The sequence below is a fragment of the Nannospalax galili genome, unplaced genomic scaffold (genome assembly GCF_000622305.1).
Source record: "Nannospalax galili isolate Female #2095 unplaced genomic scaffold, S.galili_v1.0 scaffold512, whole genome shotgun sequence".
Lineage (NCBI taxonomy): Eukaryota > Metazoa > Chordata > Mammalia > Rodentia > Spalacidae > Nannospalax > Nannospalax galili.
The window spans coordinates 2,528,386-2,535,936 of NW_008331992.1; the positions used below are offsets into that span (position 1 = coordinate 2,528,386).

The 7,551-nt window shown below is 39.5% G+C and overlaps 1 long non-coding RNA gene across 3 annotated transcripts in view; it reads right to left on the reverse strand.

Moving 5' to 3' along the window:
* The window catches only part of LOC103729095, a 26,469-nt gene that overhangs the window by 11,694 nt on the left and 7,224 nt on the right, over window positions 1-7,551 (reverse strand). For 2 of the 3 annotated variants that reach the window (XR_003848538.1, XR_607050.3), the window contains one exon: window positions 3,944-4,028. This is a non-coding gene — a long non-coding RNA (uncharacterized LOC103729095). Of the gene's footprint in view, window positions 1-3,478; window positions 3,687-3,943; window positions 4,029-7,551 lie in introns of those variants that run through there. The other variant, XR_003848537.1, reaches the window with a different exon arrangement.

Here is a 7,551-nt window from a genome sequence, read left to right on the forward strand (position 1 = left end):
ACAAGCATAGATTCCCGGGACCCCCTTGATTGGAGATTTGAGGTTTAATATGGAAGTTTGTGAACTTAAAAAAAAAGGTGTTAAAAGTTTATTTGATTGGTTGGCTAAGGTATTTATCAAAATATGGCCTACTGACAGAGAGCTGGAGATACCTGATATCTCTTGGCTTACTACTGATGAAGGGATTGTAAGGCTCAGGCAAATTGGTATGCTTGTGTGGATTCACAGTGCAAGACCAAATCCTCCACAATGGGAGGGTCCAGAGGGCATGCCTTTTACTGATTTTATAAAATGGAAAGTACTGAGAGAGACACCAGAACGTTTGAAGAGCTTTGTTTTTGCTCTTTTCCTTATGCCGAATCTTACAGTTGGAGATGCTGCTGCTCAATTGCATAAATTAAATGTAAATATAATTGGTGTAACAGGACCTCGGAGTAGGGGTCAGGTGGCAGTATTGAATTACCAAAGACAAGGTGAGCGTACTTATCATAATGGGCAGCAAAGGCAAAACAATACCTACAATGGCATGACTCGAATGGACTTGTGGTACTGGCTAATCAATCATGGTGTTTCCAGGGACCACATACATAAGAAGCCTAGTAAGTTTTTATTTGATCTGTATAAGCAGAAAAGCTCTAGGATGAATGATAGGAAGTCAGTATTGGATGGTAGCAATAGAGAATCTCGCTCAATCAACCAATTTCCAGACTTGAGACAATTTACACACCCAGAACCCCTTGAATGAAGGGAAGGCCGGTGCCATTGAGGAAGGACCTTGTCACAGTACCAAAGAGTTATGTTGTTCACCTCTCACCCATCCTTCCCCAGAGGGACCTGCGGCCTTTAACTAGAGTAACAGTACATTGGGGGAAAGGAAGTAATCAGACATTCTGCGGCCTACTGGATACTGGTTCTGAGTTGACACTGATTCCAGGAGATCCTAAAAAACATTGTGGCCCTCCAGTTAAAGTAGGGGCTTATGGAAGTCAGTTCATACATGGAGTTTTGGCTGAAGTCCGACTGACAGTGGGTCCAGTGGGTCCCCAAACTCATCCTGTGGTTATTTCCCCAGTACCAGAATGTATAATTGGGATAGATATACTTAGGAATTGGCAGAACCCCCACATTGGTTCTCTAACCTGTGGAGTGAGGGCTATTATGGTTGGAAAGGCCAAATGGAAACCACTGGAATTGCCTCTGCCAGGGAAAATAGTGAACCAAAACCAGTATCGCATCCCTGGAGGGATTGCAGAAATTAGTGCTATCATCCAGGATTTGAAAGATGCAGGGGTGGTGATTCCAACCACATCTCCCTTTAACTCTCCTATTTGGCCTGTGGAGAAGACACATGGGTCATGGAGAATGACAGTTGACTATCGAAAACTTAATCAAGTAGTGACTCCAATTGCAGCTGCGGTACCAGATGTGGTTTCCTTACTTGAGCAGATTGATATGTCTCCTGGTACCTGGTATGCAGCTACTGATTTGGCAAATGCTTTTTTCTCAATACCAGTTCATAAGGACCACCAGAAGCAATTTGCTTTCAGCTGGCAAGGCCAACAGTATACCTTTACTGTCCTGCCTCAAGGGTATATTAACTCTCCAGCACTGTGCCATAACTTGGTTCAAAGGGATCTTGATTGCCTGACTCTTCCACAAAATATCACACTGGTCCACTACATTGATGATGTTATGCTGATTGGATCCAGTGAGCAGGAGGTAGCAGACAGTCTGAACTTGTTGGTTAAGCATATGTGCATGAGAGGATGGGAAATAAATCCAACCAAAATTCAAGGGCCTTCTACCTCAGTGAAATTTCTAGGAGTTCAGTGGTGTGGAGCATGCAGAGACATTCCCTGTAAGGTGAAGAATAAGTTGTTGCATTTGTTCCCTCCCTCCACCAAGAAAGAAGCACAATACTTGGTGGGCCTGTTTGGATTCTGGAGGCAGAACCTGCAGGATGCCAAGACCTGCAGGGGTGCTTGCTGATGGTGGAGGAAATACAGAATGGGTAGTTGAGGAATGTAGCTACAAATACCAACTTAGGCCATGTGACCAGTTGCAGAAACGTGGATTGTAATTGACATGAGTATTTTTGTCCTGTTTGGTTAAGAATAGGCTTGTGCATGTACACACATATGTTAAGCAGATACTTGTGTTATTCTTTTTTGAATGTGTAATTGAGATGAGTGTTAAATGGTTAAGTGTTGTGAACCTATATGATTATATTGAGTTATGAGACACTAAAGGACTAAGCATTCCTTGAAGACCTTATCACCTACTCTAGGATATATAATGCATTGGGCATTGTATGATGGGATAGTCATATCATGTTAGGTGAAATTACAACCTCAACATTGTTTTCATTTGAAAATTAAGCATAACATAGAGAGATGCTTAAAAAGATGGCTCAGCAATTAAGAGCACTTGTTGCTCTTCCAGAATTTGGTTCCCAGCCCAATGTGGTACACTGGGCAGCTCAAAATTGCTTCTAACTCCAGTTCCAAAGGACCTGACGCCCTCTTCTGGCCTCCATGGGCATCTGCGCACATAAGCCACACACATGTACACATAAATAAAAATAAAATAACCCTAGGGCAAGATGGGTCTACCTCATTTGTTTCAGTCCTACTGGGTGGGGGTAGATGATTTAGGAGGTAAGGCCTAACGGGACGTTTTTAAGGCATGGGTGTGTTCCCTCAAATTGAAATGTGCAATTTGTCCCTTTGCTTGTTCATTTTGGTTCCTGGCTAAGAGGTGATCTGTGTCTTCTACCATGGGCTATTCTTACCATAATGTCCACCCTTACCAAAACATATAGCAATTAAATTGTTCAAAACTAATGATAAAAATATAGACAAAGAGGGGATGGGAAGATGTCTCAGTGGGTAAAGTACTTGCTGTGCAAGCATGCAGACCTGAGTTTAGATTCCTAGCACCCCAGTAGAAGTCAGGTTTGGTGGCATACCTATAACCCCAGTGCTGAAAGGGGTTGGAGACAGGCAGATCTTGGGAGCTCACTGGCCAACAAGCCTAGCCAAAACAGCAAGCTCTAGGTTCAATGAGAGACTCTGTCTCAAAAAGTAAGGGGGACATTGATAGAAGACACGTGACATCAATCTCTGGTCCCCATGGCCACCCAAATGTGCAGACTGACCCATGCATACCTGCACACATGTGCAAATACAAAAACATCTTCATGCACATATATACACACATGAACACTTTACAAAGAGACACAGACAAGATTAAAAGCATGGGGTCTAGGAAACCTTGAGGGAAAAGTGATGCCCTAGAAACTCTATGAAAAATGCATATAGAGAGCTTCTGAACATTAATGCATATGGATACCTGGGAGCTGCTTGGCAGAGAATGCAGTGCAAGATAGATGAGACCTCCTTGGAGTGACGAACAAGCCACACAGCACTCCTCAAAGCAGCTTCTTTTTGCAACAGATGGAGGCCACCACTGGATGGACTGATTGGACTCCAGTGGGCGCATTTCCAGTGAAGGACATTTGGGTACAAATACCTGAATGAATAGGACTCAGCATGTGAAGGAGAACAGCAAGGAAGAGGTTAAGAATGATCAGGGACGAGGTCTGGATATTTCTTGAAGACAAGAATGTTGGGTTTGGTACAACGCTGCCTTGGTCATAGATCAGAGCATAAGTCAAAATCATGATACTGCAAAACATAGGATGACTATTTAATGTTAAATTTAATCACCAGTTGACTAGCCTTCCTGAAAATTGGTAAAATCTACATATTGTGTAAGAAACTAATATACTCTTTGTAGCCTACTGATCACCATTAAATATAAAACTGTAGAATGTGTTTTGTTCCTTGTGAAACCAATTCTTTCATGTATCTGGGCACAAACAACGAACTTGTAACTGTAGTTCTGAGAGTATGAAAAAGAACTGGTAAGGAATTAAACTCACTCTTCTCCTCCATCAGAGGGTTGAGTCCTTCACCGTCACTCTTTCCATTCGTCCACCAGGAGACCTGAGTCTGTACAGCTGGTGCCTGAACAAGAGGTTCAAGGAACGAGGTGAAAATAATTCAAGGTGACTGTGCTTCAAGTTTAGGCAGTGGAACCAAAAGGGAAATAGTATGCTCAGAGGTAAGCAAAACTTTCAGAAATAGTTGGCAAAGTAAATTAAAAAAGTAAAAGTTAAATGAGAAATTCACAGTGGATGAGCAATATATCCACTTGTCAAAAGCCCTCCGGTAAGGAGGGGGAATCAAAGTAAAAAATAAAACTTTTAAGCAGTTATTTAAACAGGTAAAAAAATGTTATTGGTTCCATCCTGAAGGGCAGACTGTTTTAAACTATAGAGTATGGACACTGGTTATGAAGTCTTTAAAGAGAGCCCATTAGTGAGGGTAGATAATTCCCATTTCTCCTGGTCCTTAGGTTAAGACAATTAAAAAGACCAATGAAACAGAGACCTCATCTTCTAAGTATGAAAGAAAAATATCTAAATCTCAATAAGGAACTTTTAAAGAAAGAAAATGACAATACAAAAAAGAGAAAAAACTAAAAATTATTACTCTCCTCCATTAATCCTAAATATACAACTGTAAAGAAAAAGGATATGACTAAGTGCAAGTCTGGACTTAAACATACAGAATTTCAAAGAAAACCTGTAAAGAATGTTATATAGATAATATTTAATTATCCTGTGGCTGTTAATCAAGTTCCTCCAAATGAGGACCATCAGAAAGTGACATTTCAATTTTCTCATACTCCTGTAACTTTTAAAACTATCAAAGAAATAAAACAAACAGTGGTTACTTATGGAATACATTCTACTTATGTTAGAGGAATTTTACAAGGTCTTGCTATACAGTTTAGATTAATACTATTTGATTTGAAAGCTTTAGCTAAAGTGATTCTAAAGGCAGAAGCTTATAATTTAGAACTTCGTGGAAAGATGAAGCTGATAACTATTACTAAAAAAATAAAAAAAAATATTACTGTAACAACTAAATGTTTAATGGGGTCTGGAGCACAACTTGGAGTTGAGAGACAACTTCAATATGATGACACTGTCATTTCCCAAGTAAGGCTCCATGGTCTTAGGGCATGGGTAAAGTTACAAGTCCTAGACAATCCTCGGAATCATTTACTAAAATTATACTAAAATTATAAAATCAGCTAAGAAGCCACATACAGATTTTTTGTCTAGTTTATAAGCTGCCATTGCTAAAGTTGTCTCACACATTGAGATGAAAGATCTTTTATTACAGACCTATAAATACAGACCTTGGCTTTTAAGATTGCTAACTCAAAATGTCAAAAAAATTCAAAGGCCTCTTAGAGCACAGGGAACCAAATGGTATAAGAAAAAAAGAATTGGACAACATAGAGTTAACTAGACAAGCTGCTTTGGAAAGTCACAAGCAAGGTAGAAGATTGCCACAAAGTTCATTACACACCAGGAGCTGTGTGGAGGTGTCGGTCAGTGGCCAACACCACAACCTTCATCTTGAGCTTGTTATTCCAAAACCTTAAATATAGTCAGTAGCCATGACAAAACCTTATACCTAGATAATAATTGGGGAAAAGTAACTGAAAAAAAAAACTTCATGTCCTATGAGAAATCACATACTGTACTTCAGATTCTTATGCTGTAGTTGTTTTACAAGGCCAATAAAAGAAAAACCAAAAAAGCACTTGGGGTTCTCACCCTGGAGGTACTAAGACCTCTACCATCTCTGAAATAAACATTCCCTGTGTCCATGGCTAATTTCAGGACTAGACATCAACATCTCGCACTATAAGTAGTGTGTTTTGGATGCACCTAGTTTTTTTATAATTGCATCATATGTCTATGATAATTGTTTTCACGTATTAAGATTCTGTATAATTGTCATGTATTTTTATGTTTCTATGTGTTTGAGAGCTCATGTAATCATGTCCATGTGTGTCCATGATACTTGTCCTTATATGTCATTATGTCAAGATAATTTCAAACTGTGGCCACTTTAATTTTTTTTTCATTCTATTTTGCACAAAAATTAATGGTTTTGTTTCTGGCATGCCTAATTAAAATACACAAGTAAAAATTTACATTCAAAGGCCTTATAACTCTAGGTACCCTAAGCATTTTTAAATCTATTGAACAGTGTCTCTAGGTCTCCAGTTATGTAAAAATCCTATTTGTTGAGTACCTTTTTGAGTCTGGTTTATTCTCAAAATGTTTTAAAATATCCATTTTGTTTGTACACAGTCTACATAAACTTATTTTTTCTTTTTTTATGTTATTTTTATTTTATGTGTGTGTATTGCCTGTATGTCGGTAAGTGCACCCATGTCCTGCAATGTCCACAGAGGACAAAATAGGCTGTTGGATCCCCTGGAACTGGAGTTATGGACGTTTCTTTTTTATATTATTTTTATTTTATGTGTGTATATTGCCTGCATGTCGGTAAGTGCACCCATGTCCTGCAATGCCCACAGAAAACAAAAGAGGTTGTTGGATCCCCTGGAACTGGAGTTATGGACAGCTGTCTGCTGCCATGTCTGTGCTGGGATTCGAACCTGGGTCTTCTGCAAGAACAGTCTGACTTATCTTCACATAGACAGAACTGATAAAAGCAGCCAGGAGCTCTTCCCAAGCCCATGTGACCTCCAAGAACAGATCCTCAAACGACATTAAAAGTAAAAATAAATTGGTCTATTTGGGCCAATTGTATACAGTCCTAAGCACCCAAAAGGAAAGTATAACAAATCATTAAAGTGATCAACATATTTCTTTAAGAGTTCAAGGGATTACACTTCCCAGACATTAGACTTAAGTCCATATACAATGTTATTTAGAAAATGATTTCTCATTGATGATTTTGTTTCTAATCACAAAGTGCTGCTCAGATGTAAGACTTCAAATCTTGGTCTGCAATACTGTAGTGCCCACCTACAGCTAAGGGAGACAAACCACTCTTGCTCTAAAATGATAGCTAATGTTGTTTTCTCCCGTTATCTAGAAGCCTTGAGAGGGAACTGACACTGATTCTAGCCACTCCAATAGCTATCTAAGTGCCTGAAAACAAAACAATTCCAGCCTTGGATGACAAAAGGAAAATGAGGAGAAACCCAGTTGAGTCATGCTTTTGGAAGCTCTCATCAAGAAATTCCAATGGACTCTTTTAAGAACATTTGAAATTTGCCCTGTCCTGACCTTTTTCTGGTTCCCTGCCTAGAACCTGTAATGCTAACTACTCTTGCCTTTACTTCTTCACATCTCCTGTGCACCAGTCAAGGGCTTTCTTTTCTCCCTACAGTTAAGACTTATGCAACTTTGGAGTCTTTTAGGTAGACCTACTAAAGGGGTACCCCAATTGCCTCACTCTGTATCCCTGTTCAGCATGGAAGAAGCCAGAATAGTCTGTGTCCCAATTTCCCATGGGCAATTTGGGTAACCTCTTCAGAGGTTGGTATGATAAGTATAGGAGGTGGGAATTGGCTAGATAGTTAGGGTAAAAATACCCCAAAGAAAAGTAGCCAGTTTCTTGGCTAAAAGTCAAAATGTCCTTGGGCCTCTTA